General features: G+C 44.6%; 1 protein-coding gene across 2 annotated transcripts in view; it reads left to right on the forward strand.

The window, feature by feature from the left end:
* The window catches only part of CNTN5 (contactin 5), a 2,165,994-nt gene that overhangs the window by 807,685 nt on the left and 1,331,763 nt on the right, over positions 1-26,546 (forward strand). For both annotated transcript variants that reach the window (XM_063951497.1, XM_063951498.1), the window contains exon 3: positions 12,829-12,907. The gene's annotated coding sequence lies outside the window, so the exon portion shown is untranslated. The remainder of the gene's footprint in view (positions 1-12,828; positions 12,908-26,546) is intronic.

A 26,546-nucleotide genomic window follows, 5' to 3' on the forward strand; every position in this document is an offset into this window, starting at 1 on the left:
GCGCTGTCTTTCTAACTAATTCATGTTTGTACTGGAGATGTGTGGTTCACCTTTCCTGAAATAAGAACACACCCAAACTTATGAGTTCACATTCCCAGTTCGCAAGCACTCGCCGCAGAGGGACTAGACTGCACGGAAATCTTATGTCTGCCCCCCCTGCAGTGCACATGGTTTTGCCCAACTGCTAACAAATTTGCTGCTGCGATCAACTCTGAATTACCATTGTCCACTGGTGTCAGACATCCCCACTGCGTCCACCTCTGAATCATGCCCTATAAGCCTGATTCTGCGTCGCACTTAATCCGAATGCAATACCAGTGGCGTAGCAATAGCCCCCGCAGACCCCTCAGTGGCTTGGAGGCGCTGGTTGTCTTGTGAGCACCGGGGGTCTGCAGGGGGGTATTGCTATGGACCGCGGCACAGAGAAATATCTCCAGGCTGGAGTTACAAGTCTGCGGTCCTGTCAAGCCTGCCCCCGATGAAAATGTTCCTCCAAAAATGGCCACCGCCTCAGAGGACAATTATTAAGGATGCTAGAGGAGGCGGAGGCCATTTTGGGAGGGACATTTCCAAAGGGGGCAGGCGCGACGGGATTGCAGACCCACGGCGGCAGGGGGGTGGGATCGCCTGGCAATTAGCAAGTACTAATGGGGGTGCGTCAGAATCTTTTTGGGTGGGGGGTGCCTTATTTGTGGTTACGCCACTGCACAATGCCTGATGGTAAACCTCAGTGGCTGGTCCTCTATAGTTATACACATGCGGGAGTGCTGTTTGCGTAGTATGCGGATAACATACTGCCCATCGGGATCTCGGCTGTCTCAATACTGATGCCGGGAACCCAACGGGGGTACTATACTGCCACCGGAATACGAGGGATGTAGTTGATTCCCTCGCTATGGGTGTCCACGACACCCATAGAGGGAGAATAGAACCTGTGGCGTGCGACATTCAGCATTCCAGCCGGTGGGATCACGTACCGATCCCATCTGCGCATGTGCATAGACACATGGAATGTTTCTCCCGATGGTGAGTGCCGGCCCCGCTATAGCTACACATGCAGGGGTGCCAGTTGCACATGTGCATAGACCAATCTGATTGGTTGCTATGTGCAATATCACCGCTTTTCATTTTTAGAAGTTTAGTAAATTTACTTCATGGAATGTGTCTATCGATGGTGACAAATCATCCCTACTTCATAAACCGTAGCTGCTTAATTTGCCTTGTTTCATTTTTTTATCTCTATCTTGTCAGACTGTCACCACAGCACAAAGCAGTTATATGACGCTCCTGCCAATTTCACAGGGGCATCCTGTTGAGTCAAACACACCTCTATATAGTAACCAAATTGTTTTCTAATCTTTCAGTTATTGCCCCTGATAGTAACTATATTTAATTTAGTATATTATTTCAGAATCTTAGACGTTATTAGAAAGCCAGTCGCACTTAACTCCTGCAAAATTCCTACTAAAGATTTGTATTATTATATCAACCAGATGATTCTAATTGAATTTCTTGTTTTCTCTGCTAGCTTGGCTCTGTTATATTGATTTTCCTGCAAGAAGATAGTTTGCACTCAAGGGATTTATCTGTAACCTTAATTAGTAGAGGTTCACATGACTAATTTACTTGTACATTTTATAAAAAGGTACTGGCTTAGCAAACTGCATCATGAAATTAAACATTCTGCATTTAAATCAATATAGCGCACACATGAGCAATAAATGGATCTTTAGTCCAAAGGTCAAAGACTTTCTGGTTTGGTCCCATGAGTTTATGCTAGTGATTTGAATGAGAAAATTACATTTCTGGCAGACTGACTGGTGCATTGTCATTAGGTAAAACAGTGTATGGGATACAGGAGGATATGGAGTGAGCGATTATATTATATGCGAATGGTACCAGTGTCTCAGTTCCAGCTGACAAAGGGTTGTTTAGACCTGCAATAATCAAATGATCTGCTACCGATGCTGCTGATTTGGAAGTAAAGCAGAAAAAACAAGTAACTATGCACCTGGACAAATCCATGCTACACTGCAGGTGTGGCAGATGTAACATGTGCAGAGAGAGTTATAGGCCCTACACACTGGGCGACATGAGTGAAAGATATGAACGTTCTCGTTCATTAATGAACAAGAAATCGTTCATATCTTTCAGTCTGGAGGCACCAGCGATGAACGATGCGCGTCCCTGTGCTCGTTCATCGCTGGTGCCCCGTCGCTTGTGCATGCAGGCCAATATGGATGATCTCATCCATATTTGCCTGCACTGCTAAGGATCCGAGTGACGGGGGGAGTGAAGAAACTTCACTCCCCCTGTCACTGCCCCCCCGCCGCCGGGTCGGCCGTATACACCGTCGGGTAGCTCGGTGGCACATCGCGCAGTGTGTAGGGTCCTTTAGGTTTGGGTGGGGTGTGTCCAGTCTGAAATCTAGATTGCAGTGTAAAAATAAAGCAGTCTAACATTTGTGGGCTACATGCAAAAGCTGCCAGTATGTATTTACCCTACGCAGAAAAAATATAAATGAGGAAAACGTCAGAACTGGAGTGATTAAGTTATTAAGATTATATGTTGTTATGGAAACAGGATGAAGTCAGTGACATAATGAATAATATAAGCACCTGAGCACATTATCTAGAGGGTGGAAGTGACTATAAGTCTTGCATCAACCTGTAACTGTAGGTGAGTAATGGCAGCTTTTATTTACAGGGAAAAAAACACTATGGGGGTAATTCCAAGTTGATCGCAGCAGGAAAGTTTTTAGCAGTTGGGCAAAACCATGTGCACTGCAGGGGGGGGGGGCAGATATAACAGTTGCAGAGAGAGTTAGGGTGTGTACACACGGTGAGATAAATCTGTAAGATTTTGACTATATAGTCAAAATCTTATGAAAAGTTAGTGCATATCTCATGGTGCTAGGCAGCTTGTGATACAGATTCGATCCCGATGCGCGCTCCCGTGGGGTCGGTATCGTAAGGCTAGATAGACTGTGCAGGCAAGTCAATCTTGACTATCTAGTGTACAATCTAGTACAAAGTATAGTCAAAATTGGTACTTAGTCAAAACGTACATAGACAAAATCTCAAGCACAGATAGTCAAAATCTGTCCTATCTGTGCTATCTGGGCTCTGGGGGAGTTCAAGGGAAATCACATAGTCAAAATCAAACATAGCAGGGATCTCACCGTGTGTACACACCCTTAGATTTGGGTGGGTTATTTTGTTTCTGTGCAGGGTAAATACTGGCTGCTTTATTTTTACACTGCAATGTAGATTGCAGATTGAACTCACCCCACCCAAATCTATCTCTCTCTGCACATGTTATGTCTGCCCCCCCCCCTGTAGTGCACATGGTTTTGCCCAACTGCTAAAAAAAATTTCTGCTGCGATCAACTTGGAATTACCCCCTATATTATTACTATTATTATATTTTTTATATATATATATATATATATATATATAATTATACAGCAATTTGAGTCCGGCACTCCACGAAAACTCCAATAGCTGCGCCGGTGCCTCCACATATACCGATGTATATATATAGTCCCGCAATGGTGTGGCACTCGGCTGGATAAATGGACAATAAACCAGTCAGGTCTTACAAACACTGAAACGTTGTAAGACCTGACTGGTTTATTGTCCATTTATCCAGCCAAGTGCCACACCATTGCGGGACTATATATAATTATATATATATATATATATATATTATATATATAATATATATATTATATATTATATTATATATAATAATTATATATATTATTATATTATTATTATTACTATTATTATAATATTACTATATTATTATCCCTAACAGGAAAAGGGTCAGGATACATTAAGCACAATGTCATATAGGAGAGTTATATAGTGGGAGGGGCTGGGCCCCCAGCAGCACAGAATATATAAGGAGATAAGTTGTGTTAGTACCCATTTCACACCGCCAAAATAACCCAGTATCGATCCGGTATATTGTCGGGTTGACACGGGTTGCTGTGTGGTGTGAAAGGGGCCATGGACGAATTCCCGGGTTGCCTGACCTGGTAATTCAACCCGGGAATAAAGCAGTGTTATTCCCGGGTTATTACCAGATCAGGTGCAGTGTGAACGGGTTGCCGGGTCGATGCAACCCATTTACTGCATAGGGAGAGGCGGCACAGAGATGATGTCATCGCGTAGGGAGGGTGGTTCTGGTGGAGCTCGGGCTCCAGGAGCCCAAGACAGTACAGGGCGCCGCAGCTCAACTCCACCGGGACCTCCGTCTGGCCACACGGAGCTTGCAGCTGTCAGTCACTGACAGCTGCGAGCCGGAGCAGTGTCACCTCTCCACCTCCCTCCCCTGCTCCGTGCTTTGCGATGCACGGGCGGCTGACATCATGACGTCAGATGCCCGACGGGTGGAGACGCGCCGCAGCCAGACGGGACAGGACTGCAGAGACGGAGCAGCAGCAATGTCAAGCAGGAGTGGGGCAGGTGAGTATTGTTTTTGTTTTTTTTGTGTGTGTGTGTAAGCGGCGCTACCAGGGGGCACAACTACTGTGGCCAAATATACAGGGGGCACAACTACTGGGGGCAAATATACAGGGGGCACTACTACTGTGGGCAAATCTACAGGAGGCACAACTACTGGGTGCAAATCTACAGGGTGCACAGCTACAGGGGGCACAACTACTGGGGGCAAATCTACAGGAAGCAAATCTACAGGGGGCCCAGCTACAGGGGGCACAACTACAGGTGGCAACTCTACTGAGGGCACAACTACAGGGGGCAAATCTACCGCTGTCACAGCTACAGGGGGCACAACTACTGAGGGCACAACTACAGGGGGCAAATCTACCGCTGTCACAGCTACAGGGGGCAACTCTACTGAGGGCACAACTACAGGGGGCAAATCTACCGCTGTCACAGCTACAGGGGGCACAACTACTGGGGGCACAACTACTGGGGGCACAGCTACAGGGAGCACAACTACTGGGTCCATAACTACAGGCGGCATAACTGTGGCGATGCCCCTTCCCTATGAAGCCATGCTCCTTTTTTTGCCGCGCGCCTTCGGCGCGCACTATGTTTCGCCTGCGGGTGTGTGTGTGTGGGGGGACGCTAAAGGAAACTTTCGCTCTGAGTGCCACAAGGTCTAGAACCAGACCAGGTGGCCACGCCCCCAATTCAGTACAGGGGAGGGGGGCGCCGAAACATACCTTGCTCCAGATACCATGACACCTTGCTAGACCTCTGGCGCCGCCTCGGCCCCCAATGCCAGCTCCGCTCCCGCCCGCGATATCAACCCGACATGGTATATTGCCGGGTCGAGGTGGCAGTGTGAAAGGGTCCAATGCCGGGTCCCACCCGGGAAGGACCCATTACCTGCTCCCGGCATTGCGATGTGAAAGAGGTATTAGTGAGGACAGGGCTGCATGAGACCGGGGAAGGAGGGGAATGTGTGAGAGGTATTAGTGAGGACAGGGCTGCATGAGACCGGGGAAGGAGGGGAATGTGTGAGAGGTATTAGTGAGGACAGGGCTGCATGAGACCGGGGAAGGAGGGGAATGTGTGAGAGGTATTAGTGAGGACAGGGCTGCATGAGACCGGGGAAGGAGGGGAATGTGTGAGAGGTATTAGTGAGGACAGGGCTGCATGAGACCGGGGAAGGAGGGGAATGTGTGAGAGGTATTAGTGAGGACAGGGCTGCATGAGACCGGGGAAGGAGGGGAATGTGTGAGAGGTATTAGTGAGGACAGGGCTGCATGAGACCGGGGAAGGAGGGGAATGTGTGAGAGGTATTAGTGAGGACAGGGCTGCATGAGACCGGGGAAGGAGGGGAATGTGTGAGAGGTATTAGTGAGGACAGGGCTGCATGAGACCGGGGAAGGAGGGGAATGTGTGAGAGGTATTAGTGAGGACAGGGCTGCATGAGACCGGGGAAGGAGGGGAATGTGTGAGAGGTATTAGTGAGGACAGGGCTGCATGAGACCGGGGAAGGAGGGGAATGTGTGAGAGGTATTAGTGAGGACAGGGCTGCATGAGACCGGGGGAAGGAGGGGAATGTGTGAGAGGTATTAGTGAGGACAGGGCTGCATGAGACCGGGGGAAGGAGGGGAATGTGTGAGAGGTATTAGTGAGGACAGGGCTGCATGAGACCGGGGAAGGAGGGGAATGTGTGAGAGGTATTAGTGAGGACAGGGCTGCATGAGACCGGGGAAGGAGGGGAATGTGTGAGAGGTATTAGTGAGGACAGGGCTGCATGAGACCGGGGAAGGAGGGGAATGTGTGAGAGGTATTAGTGAGGACAGGGCTGCATGAGACCGGGGAAGGAGGGGAATGTGTGAGAGGTATTAGTGAGGACAGGGCTGCATGAGACCGGGGAAGGAGGGGAATGTGTGAGAGGTATTAGTGAGGACAGGCTGCATGAGACCGGGGAAGGAGGGGAATGTGTGAGAGGTATTAGTGAGGACAGGGCTGCATGAGACCGGGGAAGGAGGGGAATGTGTGAGAGGTATTAGTGAGGACAGGGCTGCATGAGACCGGGGAAGGAGGGGAATGTGTGAGAGGTATTAGTGAGGACAGGGCTGCATGAGACCGGGGAAGGAGGGGAATGTGTGAGAGGTATTAGTGAGGACAGGGCTGCATGAGACCGGGGAAGGAGGGGAATGTGTGAGAGGTATTAGTGAGGACAGGGCTGCATGAGACCGGGGAAGGAGGGGAATGTGTGAATTTGTTTAAGCAACTTATGGAAACCATGCCTTTAGCTCATTTTTTTTTTAGAAACTCACTAAATTAAAGACATACTTACCTACTTTTAATGTCTCCTCTCCGCGAGAATCCCGGATAGTAGACGCTGCAGGCAGAGTCGGACTGGGAAATGAAGGGCCCACCGGGGGGATGCTGTTGTAGGGGCCCATGCTTAAAGGTGTAGCCAGGTTCCAGTGGGGGTGTGGCCAGCCACCACAGAGGTTTGGCTATCCATTACATGTTCTGTGCCCCTTGGTAAATATATAATAAACCTAATTATTGTGAAGTATAATGTAACATATGTATAATGCATAAATCCAGTGCACTAGAATAGTCTGGAACTTGTTTCATAGAGGAGGCCCCTGTGGGCCAGTCCGACCCTGGCTGCAGGAGACTTCAGGGAGTGCGGCTGGCTGTGACATCATCAAGCCCCGCCCCCACAGCCGGAAAACGCCGCAATTCGCGGGTCTGCGGGAAGGGGGCAGGGCTAAAATGACGCGACTTGCGTCATTTTAACCCCTTCCCCACTCCACGGACCTGCAAACTCAGAAGAGTATCTCTCCATCCTGCCCACATCACTAGAATGCGAGCAGGATGCGGGAGACTTGCCTACTCTTCCGAAGGTGCGGGGTGGCTACCCAAAAAAAACGGGAGCCTCCTGCAGCTTCCGGGAGAGTAGGCAAGTATGATAAAGAACACATTACACTTAGCGCTTTCTTTAAACTTTTCTTTTTCTTATACCATAAGTTAAATCATGGAAATTGTTGATGCATAATTGTATGAAATTGCAATATCCATTTTTCGTTATATTATAATAGACAGGAAATAAGACAATGGCTTTACATAATCAGTAATGATTGTTTTGAAGTCTTAAACTTCACAGGGGTCCTATGTAGCTAAAATAATTAAAAGAAGTTACAGATTATGTCTATATCAATTCCATTCTGTGCCTATCTCTGATCATGACGGGAGCAACGCTGTTTACTGCACAGAAGTAAAAGGCACCACAGGGTGACCGGCATATCTCCGCACAGCGGGCGAGCTTCTAGCTGAATCCTGTTTAGTGAGCATTGTCTACAGTGACATCAACAGGAAAGGATGGGCGAGATAATAAGGATGAATAGTTATATCCAATTTAAAAAAATGAAATAAAAATAAATAAAGATCGGACCTGTTCTCCTCGGCAGGCTCATTAAAAAATGTTAGCTTCATTTCCAGCTACAGTAGTTCTGGGTCTTGGATATTTGTTAGTGAAAGTTTCCTTACTTGACAGCATTGCATGTTCTCTTTAGGGGGGGAGGTGTATCAAGCCTTGGAGAGAGCTACAGTGGAGAAATTGTCCAGAGCAACCAATCAGATTCGAAGCAGGATGTACTGATTGGAAAAATGTGGTAAACCCTCGTTTACCGCATTTTCAAAATGCACTAACCCCCCGGCCACCTGGACAGCGCTGCGGAGGGGAACGCCAGCTTTTGCTGCCGATACTCTATAGAATCCTAGGGGCTTCTCTCCGCAGCGCTGGTGTGAGGGATACAATCGGATCCCGTCCAGCATGCCCCGAGGCCACCCCTGTCACTCTGCGCATGCGGAGAATGACTCCCGAGGCCGAAACCTGGAAGTCAGGGACCCGCCGGAGACTGTGAAGAGCAGCTCTTACTGAAAGATGTTAGTGCGTATGCGATTGGTATCAGTGCGAGGGGCAGCCATGTTGTTTAGTACATTCCGCCCTTGGTCCTTTATCTAGCAGTCTTTGAAATGATAGTTAGAAGCAGGATGGTTGTTTCGTGCAACTGCCCCACTAATACCGCTATCACATCTCCAATGCCGGATCCCACTCAGGAATTGGAAATGGGTCCTCCCGGGTGGGATCCGGCATTGGACCCTAACAGCTGGCTTCCCGACTCTGCAATATTCCAGGTCGGGTTGTCATAGCGGCAGGGGGTGGAGCCGGCAGCGGGGGCGGCGCTGGGAGCCGCCTCTCCCTATGCTGTGAATGGGTTACCAAGTCGCATCGACCCGGCAACCCAGTCACACTGCCATTGACCTGGTATTCAACCCGGGAATAACCCTTCTTATTACCCGAGTTGAATTACCGGGTAATTTGGTTACATCCCTATTGTTCTGTTCCCACGTCCCCTATGGCCACATCCAGTATTATTTTTGACAGTCTTTTTATACAGCATGTTTAAATATTTTGTGCAATTATTCTTTTATGTATTCACTATTCAGTCATGTTAGCCATATTCAGCCTTCCAGAGGTTTCCTACAGTGTCCTTCAGTGGGGTTGCTAATAGTTTACCTGGTATTCATTAGATTAAATTATCTATAAAGGCCCAGATTTATCAAGACTTGGAGAGTGATAAATAGGATGGTGATAAAGTACCAGCCAATCAGCTCCCAACTGTCATTTTTCTAACACAGCCTGTAACATGGCAGCTAGGAGCTGATTGGCTGGTACTTTATCACCGTGCTATTTATCACTCTCCAAGGCTTGATAAATGGGGGCCAATATGGTACTTATGACAAGTTACTAGAAATGGCTTACACTAATATGTCAGCGCCTACTGTAGCCATTTTCAGGTCCTTATGTCAGTGTGTCCTCACCTCAGCACTGCATTTTGGCACTTGGAGCATTTTAGCAGCGATGAGCAATTTTCCAATGTTGTGCATCACTTCATGAAATTCAGTGAATTGATGACTGCGTAGCTCATCAAAGATGTCGGAAACATGCATTACAAGAGAACGTGCCAATTTGATGTGCTCTTTATTTATTTTTCTTCTGATCAGTGGGTCTGCATTTAATTACACTAAATGGAGTCCTGTCAATCTCCTGTAATGAATGGTGTCCTGCTGAATGCTTGTAAAGCACATGAATGGCACTTAAAAATGTATGGAAATTTGACGCATTTTTAATGGACTTTTGATGTGTTGACCTTTCAAAGTATTAACTAAAAGATCTCACCCTCATTGCTAACTAGTTTATTACATGTAGAGATGCATGCTATAACATACCTCCCAACTGTCCCGATATTAGCGGGACAGTCATGTATTCTCAGGCGCTATCCCACTCGGGACCGCAGTGTCCCACGGTGGTGGTGGTGGTGGTGGGACTAGTTGGGAATCTCCCTCTCACTTGCTTCTATTCTTAACAGAGCAGCGGTGAATAGATGCTGTGCGCATGCGCTTGGCTTCTATTCAGTCGAACATCTCCGGTATGTGGGTTAAATAGTATTCCACATTTCGCAGTGTGTGCCAGGTGCCAGATCCGACCAATGCATTTTGTCATTAGAAGACTTCCTCTCCCGGCACAGTTATGGTTTCAGATTTTGAAAGTAGAGTGAAGACAGTGATTGGCTGGCTACTATAGACATCCATTTTGGGAATGTTGAGAGCTACCCAGATCTCATGGACACACGTTTATGCTGGACTGCAACGCTAGCATACCCATCTCAACTTCTGGGTGGACAGTTGTTAATAATACTGGTTTTAGGTGACCTACTCCTTTTAATATGTATGTTGATAACCCATATATCATTGGATGTGTTAGCGCAGGGCCACAACTAGGGGGGGGCTCCTAAGGGTACACCCGCCCCAGGTTCCGGATTTGAGTGGGCTGGCAGGTCCATATGGAGGCAATCACATCCTGCAGCACAGCATTGCACTCCATTCATCCAGACAGACTTTATAATCAATCTACATTTCTCATGGCAAAGCACTGCTTGACAATCAGGATTTTAGATGGTTTGTAAAGTCTGCCACAGTCTGAATAAAACAAGTGCTGAACAAAGCACATGATCCTATAGGGGCAGTAGGTTGTTGTGTGCGGGGACCTTCTCCTAGATCCCGGATACTGATACTGCCTGCTACTGTTGGCGACAGCAGGGTGCTCTGTGCAGTGACTGGTGACAGCCTGCATCTTCATCAGTGACGCAGTGTGTGGTAGCTGACAAGTATATATTTAGTTTGATTGCTGTTCCGAAACTGGGCTGGCTCTCCCCCTCACCCGTCTCTCTCTCTCTCCCCCTCACCCGTCTCTCCCATCTCTCTCTCCTTCTTCCTCCCCTTTTCCCATGGTCCCTTGTTGTGAACTTGAGTCAAACGGCATTACTATTGTGTGGCATTATGTATAAAAGGTTGCTTTACTACTGTAACTGGGTGTTCATTAGTAGAGTGCCTTCTCCTCCATGTTCCTTTCCTCTCTCCACCACCGTCCTTCCCTCTACACACCTGCTTGCTGAGTAGTTAAGGTACTTCTGTCTGAAGTATGGAAATGCTATGGAGCAGATGGTGGTGGGGGTTGGAGGTTTCAGGATACATACTGTACAAGGAGAAGGCATTATATGGATTGACAACAAGAACATTGGTGTTCCCAGTGGGCTGTTTATCCGATGTATGTAACAGACACTGTTACAAAATGTACAGAAGTTTTCGGTGCAATGTGTATTATCTCTGGGACACATTGCTGCTGGCTTAACGTATATAAGCACATTCTACAAGATGTTGTGACTTTGTAATACTATAATTCTCGTTGTATCTTGTTTGCTGAACATTAAGTATACTGCAGAGTTTAAATCTTAAATACTCATCTTCAATACGTACTGTATAAAGCCCGCAATAGAGGATAGCAGTAAATGGAAAGAATTGCATCTATAAAGGCAAAAAAAATTAAAGGGCTATATATGAAATAAAATTGCAGGAGTACCTGCAAATATTAAGGATCCCTCCTGAACGTAACTGCAGCAGATATCTCCAATGTCTGCTGCGGTCTCTCTATTTCCGACAGCAGAAGCAGCCCCCATATGGGGCAAGCTCTGGAGTTTGGCCCCTGCAGCTACTGTCATCTTCAGATGGCGTTACCGGGTGTGGGTCATAGGGTCGACAGTAACTAGGTCAACAGTCATTAGGTCGACCACTATTGGTCAACAGTGACTAGGTCAACAACTGAAATAGGTCGACACGGTCATTAGGTCAACATGGAAAAGGTGAGTGTCGTCAGCCTAAAGACCGGATCCCTCATTACCTGCTGTAGTCTATGGGTTAAAGTTTGTAGAAATGACATGGTCAGCGACTCAGCAGACTGTGCTTGTGCAGTAGCGCTGCAGTAGGGATCATTTCACTTCTTTTCAAACACTAAGGTATTTATTTATTACCAGTTATTTATATAGCACACACATATTCCGCAGCGCTTTACAGAGAATATTTGTCCATTGACATCAGTCCCTGCCCCAGTGGAGCTTACAATCTATATTCCCTACCAACTTTATACGCACACACATTCATGATAGGGCTAATTTTGTCGGGAGCCAATTAGCCTACCAGAATTTTTTGGATTGTGGGAGGAAGCTGGAGCACCCGAAGAAAACCCACGCAAGCACGGAGAGAACATGCAAACTCCACACAGTTAGGTCTGTAGTGGGAAACGAACCCATCACTGCTGTGAGGCAGTAAGGCTAACCATTACACCGTCCATGCTGCTTTTCAGAGCCCCTGTCCGTGTGCTTGATTAATGATAAACATAAACAGCCATCATTTATAAATTCCATGAATTGTGATGATAAATAATAGTAATTATCGGTTCGAAAACCCTAGAATTGATGAACACAGTATGCCCCTAATTCTATTGTGCAAGAGGCTAATACCAAAAATAAGGATCTTTTTATGGACAAATCTTTAAACTTGGCACTCTTCCTGGATGTTTGGGACATTTGGCATACTGTAATATTTTTCTATAGTACACCAAATCATACAGAAAAGTTTAAAAAAGAAAATTGGTAGTGCCTTTATTACAGGATATGTAAATGTGCATAACATTATCCCTAAGTAAGGGTGTACACTTAGTTTTAATTTTTGTCTATTTGCTTGTTGTTGTTGTTGTTGTTATTATTTAAAGATAGTTAATAATGTATAAAAATCTAACAAGTTTTGTGCTGATCTATGTGTTTTATTTGGTTCTGTGGTGAAAGTGTAAATTCTATGAGGTGTTAGTATAAAGTGACTGAATGTGGTGACAAAGATGTGAATGTTTGCATTCTGAAGGGAAATGTTCAGTAATCACAACGTCAGCCATCTAATCTTGTACATTTCCTTTTTTTTTTTGTAGATTGGATATAAAACAATTTCTCAAAAGTGGATATACAATTGGCAGCAGGCGTCCGATTGCTCCTGAGAAATTTGAGAGGGTAAGTCCTGATCACAACGGTGTTGTCTTAAAAGCTATTTCATGCAACAGAAGTAAAAATGGGGCCGGTAGAGCTGAAATATTAATTTGTGATGGAATAATATTGCAACCTCATTTATTGCTTTTCATCATTTTAAATGCTGACACATCTGACAGCAGCTGAATCGATAAATGCTCTTTAATAACAACATGCCTTTTTTGCCCTATTGTATGCCCTATTTTTGCCCTATTGTATTGTATTTTTTGCCCTATTTTTGTGTGAGAAAGATTGTGTCACTGATATAGATTTAGGGACAGTATTACGATAATCCCTGCAAACAGGAAACTAAAGGCCCATATTCACGGGCAGATGTGGGGAGAGATGTGTGCTGAGCGAACCGCTCAGCACACATCTCTCCCCCCACTCAGCACAGCGCAATGTGTGCTGAGGGGATGGGGGACGGGGGGACGCTCATTTCACCCAGCGGGTGAAATGAGCGACCTGCTAGATTGAGCCTGCATGCAAGCCAATCAAGCACCAGCTATAGCGATGCGCGGGACTGCGCATCGCTATCGCTGTGGGAGGTACACACAGAGAGATCACTCTTAAAATCTAAGCAATCTAGTCAGATTGATTAGATTTTAGGCTGGGATCGCTCCGTGAGTACCCCCCTTAACTCCTCTTGGGAAGATGTGAATCCTTAGAAATATCACTGGTTGGGAGATGTATAAAAGTTTGGAGAGAGATAAAATAGATGGAGATAAAGTGCCAACTAATCAGCTCTTAACTGTCGTTTTACAGGCTGTGTTGGTACTCTCTCTCTCCACTTTATCTCTCTTTGATACATCTTCCCAGTTACTTCTTTGAGGCACATGCATGCGCTGCTTAGACAGACATCCACGTGCACACAGTCCCCCCTTATTTGGGATCATAGGTTTAAAATGAGAGGATTTAAGGGTTGACGTGTCAATCAGTGAAGAAAATGGAGAGTGGAGAAGTTGCCCATAGCAACCAAAAAAAGAAAAAAGTGCCCCTAGCAAACCAATAAGTATCAGCAATAAGACTCCAATATTAGAAAAATCAGAGATCCTAGTTGCATATATTTGCAAAGATATGGGTAAGCCACCAGGCCTAGGCAAGGCTTCTCTGAAAAATTGTGGTACCTATTGCTATATGATAGTAATACCCACTCTGGGTCATATATTTGCTTATTGTTATGCTACATGCTACATGATAATAGCACATACAAAAATATATCTAAATTAAGAGCCAACTCACCAGGAGTCACCACTAGATCCTTCAAATGGTACTACAAGATTGGAAGATTTAGATGTAACTACAGGTGAGTAGGCTCTCAATGTAGATATATTTTTGTATGTGCTGCTGCTTCTTGGTGAGCTGGGGGAAAGCTTTTTTCCATTTTTTTCCAGTTAAGAATAACCCCTTTCTATCATGCACTTGAAAAGTATTACTAAATAGACTGAGCATCTACTGTCATTTTAATTTTACATCATGGACTTGATAAATGCTTCCTCAAAGCTGGTTGGTTGCTATGGGCAACGTCATCACTGGTACACTTCTCCATTTTTTTCACCACTTGATACATAAACCTCAATAAGGGACATGCTATTGAGACATCCTCACTGAAATAAAGGGGATCCAGTCTCTAGGTCGACAGTAACTAGGTCAACACTATCTAAGTCGACAACTATTGGTCGACAGTAACTAGGTCAACAGGGTTTCTAGGTCGACAGGGCCTCTATGTCGGCATGTTCTAGGTCAACATGTCAAAAGGTCGACATGAGTTTTTCTCATTTTTTTTCTTTTTTTGAACCTTTTCATACCTTACGATTTATGTGGATTACGAATGGGAATAGTAATCTTTCCCGAAGCATGGCGGGCGAACCATGCGAGGAGACACGGTGCGCTAATTGGGGTTCCCGATCACTCTGCGAAGAAAACGACACCAAAAAAACCCAAAAACCTCATGTTGACCTTTTGACCTGTCGACCTAGAGACCCTGTCGACCTAGTTACTGTCGATCAATAGTGGTCGACCTAGACACTGTCGGCCTAGTTACTATGTACCTTCCATACCACACCCGAAATAAAGGTGTGCAAAATTACCCAACTGTTCCGCATAATGTGCTCCTCATTCCACACTGGGCTGTGACATATTTCACGCTTCACTGGGGTTATCTAATCTAAGGTATTTCCAGACCTACCCTTATTTCCGTTGCTCCTGGATACAGACACACAGTCATAATCTATGAACTGATTATACTGACACATTTTCGTTGCTGAAATGGAACAAGAGTTTATATTGGAGAGGTACGTTACGTAGTGCAGCTTAGGCATTCAGGTATAAAAGGATGATCCTTCTAGATGATGTTATCATATAACCATGATTTACAATTATGTTTAGAGATGAGTATGATGTTCAGTCCCTCTGGTAAAGCAATTTGCAATCTGGATGAAATAATTTGTTATATCTATGTAACAAACCTGAGAGTAAGTTTGTTATAGTATAAGGTAGGCTTAGCATCTTCTCGTTAAGAAAGTGACATAAAACCCACATACTGTAGATGTAAAACAAAATTTTTTTTTTTAAATATTAAAGTAAACAAAATATGGTATGTTTTATTATTGTATGACGATAACCATCCCATAAAATCAGTTTGAGTTCTACTTTTAGCATGAGTGACCCACTAGAGAATAATAATTTTTCTTTTTTTGTGTGTGATGTGCTGTACACGTGATCTACTGGTCAATTCAATGCAATAGTATAGAGGCATTCAAATAATATTAAATTATAGTATTGACATTTCCGTAAAAGAGATACATTTAGGTTTAAAGGTAGCAGATCATGCAGAGAGACAAGTTCAGTTGTAGTACCAGGGAATGTCTTTACTTACCCAGGATCTCTTAGGCTGTTCCTGTTAGTCGCTGCTCGTCCTGGTACATTTGGCTGGTAGGTACCATGGTAAATAACTGTCAGATCACTTCAGCCAATGCCTCCTTATGCCCTGTACCTCCCCTGGTCCCTCCCCACTATATTTACTGGTCCTCCTCTCCAATCCCCTCTTCTGCAGGATCGCTGTCCTGTTACGATCATCGGCAGTGGGAGAAGTTGGGGAAGCGGGGGATGGGTGCGTCCCGTACCTCTCACTGTGCATCTCAGAGATGGAACATATCACCCCAAATAATTTTATAGAGTGGTTGTGCATTCTTTATATTCAAAAAATTGCCCCATTAAAAAAAGGTGATGTCATAGCAACAAACACCTTCTTCTGCCATGATCCAACTGGAATCCTGAAATCCTAGAGGAGAAAAGTTCAACAAACCGTTGAACACATGGACCTCTCACAAGGAGCACCCGAAGCACAAAAAGTTAAGCTTCAGTAAGCCTAGCTACTAAATAAGTAAGCAGCCAATCTGTACGTCTCTCTTATCTATCCTGCCAATCACAGATAGCCTATGAGATGATCATTGTTCGATTAGTCTCTGCTGACTTTGATATTATATTTTTGTGATTTTAGTGATGTTTAGTCCAGTTGTGTCTTGCAGCTATATTATAAATATGGAAATTGCCTTGTGTGTTGTGCAGCCTGTTCTGTTTTCAGTTTCCATACAGGAAAAATACTGGCAATAGGGTATATCTTTAAGCAGACGACATACTTGGTTAAAGAAACAAAATTATATTAATAGAGAAAAATATAAAAAAAAAAATGTAATAACATTTCTAGACCCTAGTGATGCCTTTGGTAAAATGGATTTCTCTGTTGTCCATATACTTGAGACAACTAGTCAGTTTATTTTTGTGGATACTTGTGAGGTGGCCTGCTAGATTCACATTGTGATGACCTGTGTAGAAGATCAAACCCTTCTGCGACTCTCCCAATGGCGACCAGGAACCACACACCTGAATAAGAATCCAAAGTAATAAAGAACGTCTCTTCCTGATGCTTGCAGCAACTCTTCTTTCTTGAACATGCCATCTTCTCTTTTCTCTGCGGATGACTATTCTCCTCTTCGTCATGGTCTTCAGGAGCTCTTCACAGCTATCTACACACCATGGAACTGGACTTTCTCTTCTCATCACTTTTCAAGGCTTAGTACATCTCCCCCATAATAAATAATATAAGTCCTCGTGATTGGGCGGGGAAATGATCCTCGATTGGTCCCCATAACATTGTGTCTTGGACTATGGTAATGCTGCCCCATAATTGAAATTTGTTTTTATCTTTTTATTTGTGCAGGCTCAGAATTTTAATAAAAGGGGGATAGGTGGGGCTGCGCTGTGGTTAATTAATTGACTTCAGCTGCTCTGATAATCAAAGAAATAAGAAGTTAAAAGAAGGCAGAGCGCTTGTGTATTGTAATGGACACATTACCTGAAAAACAAAAAGTGGGTTAAACAATATAGTAATGTTTTAGCTCTTTAATGAACACTTGGGTAACATAGTAACATAGTATCTGAGGTTGAAAAAAGACAATTGTCCATCGAGTTCAACCTATTTGTGGTCTCCTATGCATGACGATTTGACTAAAATTTCTGACTGATGCTGCTGTCAGCCGTTGCATTTTATCCCTATTTATAGTAACTATAATGCATGACTATGCACCATACCCCTGGATATCCTTATCCATTAGGAATTTATCTAACCCATTCTTAAAGGTGTTGACAGATTCCGCCATTACAACTCCCTCAGGCAGGGAATTCCAAACACGTATGGTCCTTACCGTGAAAAAGCCTTTACGACGTATTGTGCGGAATCTCCTCTCCTCTAACCTGAGCGAGTGTCCACGAGTCCTCTGTGTTGATCTAACCAAAAACAGGTCCCGCGCAAGCTCTGTGTATTGTCCCCTTATATATTTTTAGATGTTGATCATATCCCCTCTTAGTCTCCACTTTTCCAATGTAAACATGCCTAGTCTTTCAAGCCTTTCCTTGTATTCCATCGTCTCCATGCCCTTAATTAGTTTGGTCGCTCACCTCTGTACCTTTTCTAGCTCCAGGTTATCCTTTTTGTAGTACGGTGCCCAGAATTGTACACAGTATTCAAGGTGTGGCCTCACTAGTGATTTATATAACGGGAGTATAATACTCTCGTCCCTAGCATCAATACCCCGTTTTATGCATGCTAATATCTTATTAGCCTACTTTGCTGCAGTCCTACTTTGGGTACTACTGCTTAGCTTGCTATCTATGAGGACACCTAAGTCCTTTTCCAGTACAGAATCCCCTAATTTTACCCCATTTAGTAGGTAGGTGTAATTTTTGTTCTTGTTACCACAGTGCATTACCTTACACTTGTCTGTGTTGAAGCGCATTCTCCATTTGGCTGCCCATGCTTCTAATTTAACTAAGTCGTTCTGAAGAGACTCGGCATCCTCCTCTGTATTTATAGCCTAACACAATTTGGTATCATCTGCAAAAATTGACACCATGCTCTCTAGACCTTCTGTTAGGTCGTTAATGAAAATATTGAACAATAGCAGTCCTAATACTGAGCCTTGCGGCACACCACTTAGCACTTCAGTCCAAGTTGAAAAAGATCCATTAACCACAACGCGCTGCTCCCTATTATCTAACCAGTTTTTGACCCAAGTGCATATTGTGCTTCCTAGCCCTGATTCTTGTAGCTTGTAGATAAGTCTCATGTGTGGTACAGTATCGAATGCTTTGGCAAAGTCTAAAAAGATTACATCCACGTCTTTACCCTGATCTAGGATTGCGCTTACTGTTTCATAAAAGCCAAGTAAGTTGGTTTGACAGGATCTGTCCTTCATAAACCCATGTTGATTCCTTTTAATGACCTTATTGACTTCAAGGAACTTCTGAATACTATCTCTTAGAGTACCTTCCAATACTTTCCCCACTATAGATGTAACTGGTCTATAATTATCTGGTTCAGCTTTACTTCCCTTTTTGAATATAGGCACTACTTTCGCTATACGCCAGTCTTTGGGAACCATACCTGATATAACTGAATCCTTAAAGATCAAAGATAGCGGTTTTGCCAGTTCAGAGTGAAGCACCATTAGAACCCTTGGGTGAATACCATCGGGCCCTGGTGATTTATTAATCTTTAAATGTTTTAATCGGTCACAGACTACTTCCTCGCTTAAATAAGTACCTATCAGTGGGATATTCTCATTATTGAGATTGTGTGTCAGTCCCTGAATTGGGTCCTCTCTAGTGAATACTGTTGAAAAATACTAATTTAGTGTGTCCGCTATGTCATTATCATTTTTGCTTAAGACTCCCAAATTGTCTTTTAAAGGGCCTATACTCACCTTCTTTAATCTCTTGCTATTAATGTATTTAAATAATTTTTTGGGATTCGCTTTGCTTTCCTTTGCTACTAGTTTTTCAGTTTCTACTTTAGCCGCTCTTATTTTGTTACATTCCTTATAGTGCTGAAATGACTCTGCTTCCCCGTCAGATTTGTATTTTTTAAATGCTCGCCTTTTCTTGCCCATAAGTTCCTTAATCTTTTTGTTAAGCCACATCGGTTTATGATTTTTATTCCTTTTTTTGCTGCTCATAGGAATAAATTTGAGTGTATTTTTAGCTAGCAGGAATTTTAGTACCTCCCATTTCTCCGTAGTATTTTTTCCTAAAAATAAACCTTCCCATTCAATATCCCTGAAAAATACCCTCATCTTTTCAAAATTTGCTTTGCTAAAGTTTAGAGTCCTAGTTGAGCCAGTATAGGGCTGTTTATGGAAACTGATATTGAATGTGACCATATTGTGGTCGCTGTTTCCTACGGGTTCCCCTACTATAATACCTGATACCAAATCCCCATTGTTTGTTAATACCAGGTCTAAGATTGCATTGTACCTAGTTGGTTCCTCAATTAGTTGGACTAAGTAGTTATCATTAAGTGTGTTTAAAAACATATTGCCCCTAGCAGTATCACATGAATCGTTTTTCCAGTTTATCTCTGGATAGTTAAAATCTTCCATCACTACTATGTCTCCTACTCCTGCTGCTCTTTCAATTTGCTTAAGTAACAATTCCTCATCAGATGCGTTGATACCAGGCGGCCTATAGCATACACCCAATACTAACTTTTTTATTCCTTTTTCCCCGCATGCAATTTCTACCCATAATGTCTCGACAGTGTCTACAGTCCCCTCCTGAATATCTTCCCGTATATCAGGTTTTAAAAACGGCTTTACGTAAAGACACACCCCTCCACCCTTTTTATTTAGTCTGTCTCTCCTAAACAGTGTATAGCCCTCTAGATTGACTATCCAATCATGAGATTCATCCCACCAAGTTTCAGTAATGCCTATAATATCATACTGTTTGCTTGCTGCAAGTATTTCTAGTTCACCCTTTTTGCCAGTAATGCTTCTGGCGTTTACATACATACAACTAAGATAGGTTTTTTTCCCTTGCGTTAGGGACATCTTTCACCTTATGTAGCAATGATGACCTGTAATCGTCATTGGTTAGTGCTTTGGTAAAATCTCTTTTAGTACCTATGTTAGTAACCAGAGCCGGCCTTAGGCATAGGCAAACTAGGCAAATGCCTAGGGCATTTGGTATGCTTAGGGGCACCAGCAGCTTCTGCTGATTAAAATGATATGCAGCATGCCTATATTCAGCAGAAACTGCTTGTGCATCCTAGCCACATAGTAATGCAAATAATATGATGCATTTTCATAAACAAAAGGCACTTGACGTTAGCAGAGCTGCCAGCTGACTCATGCCAGGCATCTCCTGCAGAACTAGTGGCGGTGCTAGAGGGCACCAGCCAAAATCTTGCCTAGGGCATCATATTGGTTAGGGCCGGCTCTGTTAGTAACCTTACCGCCTGCTCTTACCCTCCCCCCAACTTCTCCCCATTTCGTTTACTACCGCCATCCCCACTATTCTCACTGCATGACCCGTAGTTTCTAGCTAAACCCTCCCCCCAGGCTCCTAGTTTAAAATCTCCTCCAACCTTCTAACCATCCTTCCCCCCAGCACCGCTGCCCCCTCCTCAGTCAGGTGCAAACCGTCACGACAAAAGAGATGGCGCCTGACTGAGAAGTCCGCCCAGTGTTCCAGGAACACAAACCCCTCTTTCCTGCACCAATCCCTAAGCCACACATTTACCTCCCTAATCTCCCTCTGCCTCCCTGGACTAGCGCGTGGCAAGGGTAATAATTCCGAGAATATTACCTTAGATGTCCTTGCCTTCAGTTTCTTTCCTAAGTCCCTATAGTCTTTCTAAAGGACATCCCACCTTCTAACTTTGTCATTGGTGCCAACGTGCACTAAGACCGCCGGGTCTTTCCCAGCCCCTCCCAACAATCTATCTACCCGGTCCGCGATGTGCCGTACCCGAGCACCCGGGAGACAACAGACTGTACGGCGATCACGGTCCCGGTAGCAGATTGCCCTATCTGCCTTCCTTATGATAGAATCCCCTACCACCACCATCTGACTAAGTACCTCTTTTTTTCTTTTATCCCAACCGCGCCAGAGGGACCGCTCCTCTGGATGCTAGAGGGAGCAGTCTCCTCCGGCACCGTCATTTCTTCACTATCATCTTCCGATTCCTCGTCCAATCGGGCAAATTTGTTCGGGTTTGATAGTTCGGAGATGTCGAGCCTCCCCCTCTTTTTCTTCCTTCTAACTGTGACCCAACTGGCTACCTGATCATCATCCTCTTCTACCAGTGACCCCTCCCGCAACTCCTCCACCGTTCTGTCTAAACTACGCTCGAGATTGTGAATCTCCCTCAGTCGCGTAACGGTTTGCTCTAGATCAGTTACCTGGGCTTCCAGGGCAACAGTTCGCACACACCTCGTGCAGATGTAATCACACTGGGCCGGTAGCTCCAGGTGTGCATACATCTTGCACGACATGCACTGAGTGAGGTCCCCAATCACAGCCCCTCCCATATTGTTTGTAAGGTCTAACTCCCTGTTACTCTCAAAGAAAAAGCAGAAAAAATAAAAAGTAGAAGACAAGCAATCTCACTTATACAATAATTAAGCTGGTGTGAAAGGACTTAGGGAAATGCGGGTGGTACGGGGTATCCAAGTTTGGGCCGACAATATGCTGGGTTTGAACCACAGCTGGAGATGGTCTGCTGTCTTGGGATTGATCTGTCCCTAACTCTTCCTACCTGCTTTCAAGCAGTAGGTCAGCTGGTAACCTCCGCTCTCCATCCTCAGTGCCGTGAAGTTACGCTCCCTGGTGGTTTGCGCTGACGTCACTGTCCTAATGCCGCTATGTCCTAAGCACGTTCCTTAAGACACAGCGGCATTACGCTCTGCCTTCTTTTAACTTCAGAATTTTAATAGCACATCCAACCCAAAGAAGCTAGTAGCGATGCCTGTTTTATCAGGCTTCAGTTGCAGCAGGTCTCCTTAAAAACCACATGGGCTACTGTGGCTACAGTGACCCCGTTGCTATGCTGGCATTAGCACCTTCACTTACAGCATACGGTATACTATATTTATAGAATACCTCACTGCTGTCACAGCGCAACTAATGGCACGTTGACACAAATTTGCTGACAATGGATGAGCCCCTGAGTAACCCTGCATGATGCCAGAGGTTAACACACAAAGCTAAATATTATATCTCTTTTTCTGATAGCCAGAAATGAAGGAATCCTGCAAACAAATCAACTTCTTTTGCAGCGACTTTGAAATTTCAAGTGGTAATTTTTCTCCCAATAATGTCAATGCTTGGAGAATTGCATCTGTCTGTTCAGGTGCTTTCAATCTTCCATGGATGGGAATAATTACCTTGTGCCCTCGCTGGGTAATTGCCTTTTGATTGAGGTTATCAAAGTAATCAAGTCACTGAGAGGCAGAAACCATTGGCTGGGTTAAAAGGAAAAGGGAAGGTGAGAAGAAGCTATGTAAAACTGGTCAGATTAATATACAGCTCTGACATTTTACCTGGCTGTGTTGCAGAAACTTGTTACAAGAGACGTTTCCTTAAAATAGATCCATCTGCCTTTTATTGTATGCCTTTTCCGCCTCAGTTTTTAAAGGGTCCTAATAATAATCTAAGACATTGTTTTAACAGTGCATCAATGATAATATTCTGAAACAAATCATTATTTTGAAAGCAGTGTCAGGTGTGTATGGTAGTTTGTAAGACAAAAAAAGCTGGAATGGTTTCAATATTTGTGGCATGGTTGCACGGTAGTTAGCACTGTCACTTCACAGCACTTGGGTCCATGGGACAGATTCTGACCTGTGTAGAATTTGATGACATCCTGTTTACATGGATTTCCTCTAGCTGGTTTCTTCAAGTGTCCAAAAGCATACTTTTGGACCCTGTCCAGATCTCAGTGGGACAGTCACAAGTTTTGGATACTGTCCCACCGCGGGCCGTCCAGCAACGGTGAATGGATACTCTCTACATGCGTGTTTCTACCCATTCAATGCAGGAGGAGGCTGGGGCTGCCCAGCAGCTGCTGGATACCCAGCGTGGTGAGAATAGGGGACATGACATGTAGTTCAGGGTGCATGGCCTTCAGCTCACACAAGAAGTCCCGGGCCAGCAAATACAAAAGTTGGGAGAGATGGTTAGGTGCTTGCTGACAAAAATGGACTCTTGTGTGCTTATGAGCCTGTAAGCTCCAATAGGGTAGGGACGGATACGATTGATGAAATATTTTCTGTACAGTGCTGCATAATATTGTATTACAAATCGTAAAAATAGTTTGATAAAATCGTCCTTCAAAATGTTTTACCTGCAGTCTTGGACTGGCCATTAAAGGGGTTTTCCGTCTGCCCAACCCTCCACTCCCTGAACAAAAGCCATGACATCAGCACTTATTTGTATCTGTAGCTATAGGCAGGCTAGGCATTTGCCTAGGGCATCCAAGCATGTCTAGGGGCATCCAAGCATGTCCCTGCAGTATCTCATGCTGGGAGGGACAGTCTGCAAACTAACTGTTACTTTCTAATGTATTCAGTCAGTACTTGTATACACTGCTGTTTACATTTCAAATAGAATGCACACTGTCCCTTGTACTCCCTCAGACATGCTTGGATGCCCTTGACTTGTGAGACCTTAGACAGCAGAAGCTCAGTAACTGTAATTCCTGGACCTGTGACATTTTCACTGACTATATAAGGTTATTACTGGATGGCTCCTTATGATACCACGTACATTGTGGAAGACTGCTCCACATAAATCTGACATCACCTATACTGCTTGTGCACATGGGGGAGGGGGACCCTGCTATCCTGTGTCCCTTATCCCTGTGCAAACCCCAGGTGTCTGCAGGGATATAACATGGGCAGTGTTCTCCCCACACTTTATTTCTCAGTCAGTCCATGCTGTAAAATTCCCTTGCCATCCAGCACTGTAACGTGGTTAGTAAGTTGCGTTGCACTATTTCTACATGAAACATCAGTGCAGCGTGACTTTCAGATGCGTCAGACTGGAGAGTAGAGCATATTGCTCCCGCAGTATAAAATAAAGGGCATGCAGTTGACGGGAGAAACAGACACCAGCAAACACACTGAACAGTGAAGAGAATGGACCGTTGCTACATGTTTGATAGTGGTATTTTTGTATAACCAGCAAGTATGGCAGTATCTGGACTTTGCTGCCATCTGTGTCCAACCAGCAAGCTAACATAAAGGATGAGGCTTGCAAAGGACGGCATACCCTGTGAGGTCACATCCCTTTAACGGGTGCCCCTTAAACGGGTGCGCACGCAAGCACTCACCCATCCTGCAACCCCCATCTCACAAAACGCAGTCACGGATCTAGGGATCTTCATGGGCGTGCACACTGACTGCAAGCACGCCAGCAAGCAAAAGTAAGTTTTATAAAAATAAAAAAAAAAGCTACTAGCATTACTAATGTGGGGCATATGTGTAAGGTGTATTACTGTGTGGAATTATGTGTATTATGGGCATTACTAATGTGGTTCATATGTATAAGGTGCATTACTGTGTGGAATTTTGTGTATTATGGGCATTACTGTGGGGCATTATGCAGGGTTGAACTGGCTCAAAGGGGTACAGGGTAACGCCCCGGTGGACCCCACTACCTGAGTGTTGCTGGGTCAGATGCAGAACTAGCGGTGGTGCTAGGGGGCACCAGCCAAAATTTTGCCTAGGGCATCAAATTGGCTAGGGCCGGTTCTGTATACTGATGACCTCTGCTGGACACTTGGGGTAAGCAGGGTCGTCTTTTCGTATGGGCTCAATAGGCACTTGCCCAAGGGCACCAGGAGTCTAAGGGCCCTAGGGTGATAGCTGAGTGTCCCCTTTTTCCAGGGGTACCAGGTTTTTGAAAATCGGTGCTGGGGAACTGGAGATCTAAGACTTCTAAGGACTTCTATGGACTTCTAAGCAGTGGTGCCATCTGAGCCTGTTAATTGCTCTTCCCAGCCAGATATCTCGGGTTCTGAGATATCAGCCTTCCAGCAGTTGGTCCCTGCTCCAGCTCCACATGCCTGGTATGCACTTTTTTATATTTTCATTGGTGGATTGCTCTGGCTCCAGCACTCTGATCCCAAGTCCCCGGTACCTCCGGAAAGGTGGTACTCACTAGTGTTTTATCCCATTGAAAGCTAAGAAATCTATTTCCAGGCACTGGAGATATCTGCAGTCAAGCAAGCGGTCCTCCCACTGGAAATAATAAATATTAAGCCCACTCCACTATCCACCCCTCCCCTGAGGATTAAACACCCCCTACCACCCTGTAAATCATGTACCAGGCAATTCAGGCCAATGCCCCCTTCTACAGTTTAGTGTTCTCCGTCCTGCCCCATCTCCCACCATCTGTGCAGAAATTACTCCTCCAGGTCCTACATGCTGAGTGAAAGATAGAACACCTCTTACCGCCCGTGGGACATCAAAGCTGCCGCTGATAGCACCCCCACCCATACCTCTGAAGGATGGGTAGGGGCCCCAGTACATTGCTTTGCCCGGGGGCCTACACTGCTATTAAGACAGCCCTGGGTGTAAATGCAGCAGGAGAGGGTCTTAAGATACATGTGGTGAGAATCACATTCAGCTTCAGCCTAGTTGACTGATGGATAAGGAATATATATTTTTCATGGCAGAAATTTTCCTTACTGAACATATTCATCTACAACACTCAAAGCGTCATAATTCATCTTTTGCAGAAATTGGGATGTACGCAATCAGCGAGCTGACATTTTGCAGGCGGATGTTTCCTTGAAAATACATTGCTATTCAAAGAATTTAAATTGTTAAATGTTTCAGTCTATTACAATGCGTTTGACCATTTCCTAATATTCCTCTATAAGTCCCGATAGCCGATCTACCACTATAATTACTTGTTAACGGAAAAATGTTATCTTTTATTTTTTTTTAAAGTGCAACATACATCATTTTTTTGACATTTATATTGGATTTGTTGTAATTTCATGCTAATGCTTAATGGAGGAAAGCACATTTGTCTTTAGTCACTTAGCCACAGCTCATATGGTGGTGTCATCAAGCGCATATGAAGATGTAATCTTCAGCGGAGTCTCAGCATTTCATCTGATTTTGTCTGTGCATTCTGGCTGCTGCTGGGACTGTAGTGATTCTGTGGGGTGCAGTTTTAGCAGTGCTGTGTTGTGTTAGTGTTACAAGATGCCCGTCTGTTTCCCTATTTGCTTTCTGCAGTTCCTGCAACACAGTGATTCGGCTTCTGTTCATCT

This window comes from Pseudophryne corroboree, chromosome 2, assembly GCF_028390025.1.
Source record: "Pseudophryne corroboree isolate aPseCor3 chromosome 2, aPseCor3.hap2, whole genome shotgun sequence".
In the NCBI taxonomy this organism is placed as follows: Eukaryota; Metazoa; Chordata; class Amphibia; order Anura; family Myobatrachidae; genus Pseudophryne; species Pseudophryne corroboree.